Source organism: Anarrhichthys ocellatus, unplaced genomic scaffold, assembly GCF_004355925.1.
Source record: "Anarrhichthys ocellatus isolate YVR2014 unplaced genomic scaffold, GSC_Weel_1.0 scaffold135, whole genome shotgun sequence".
In the NCBI taxonomy this organism is placed as follows: Eukaryota; Metazoa; Chordata; class Actinopteri; order Perciformes; family Anarhichadidae; genus Anarrhichthys; species Anarrhichthys ocellatus.
In genome coordinates, this window is record NW_022280165.1 from 249,077 (window position 1) to 249,589 (window position 513).

The window sequence follows — 513 nt, forward strand, 5'->3', positions numbered from 1 at the left end:
TAGAGTCTGTAGAGTATAGAGTCTGTAGAGTATAGAGTCTGTAGAGTATGTAGAGTATAGAGTGTAGAGTATAGTCTGTAGAGTATAGTCTGTAGAGCCTGTAGAGTATAGAGTCTGTAGAGCCTGTAGAGTATAGAGTCTGTAGAGTGTAGATTGTAGAGTCTGTAGAGCCTGTAGAGTATAGAGTCTGTAGAGCCTGTAGAGTATAGAGTCTGTAGAGTATAGTCTGTAGAGTCTGTAGAGTATAGTCTGTAGAGTCTGTAGAGTATAGTCTGTAGAGTGTAGAGTCTGTAGAGTATAGTCTGTAGAGTATAGAGTCTGTAGAGTCTGTAGAGTATAGAGTCTGTAGAGTATAGTCTGTAGACTCTGGAGTATAGAGTCTGTAGAGTATAGTCTGTGGAGTATAGAGTCTGTAGAGTATAGAGTCTGTAGAGTATAGAGACTGTGGAGTCTAGAGTATGTGGAGTAGAGTCTGTAGAGTATAGAGTCTGTAGTCTGTAGAGTATAGAGTCT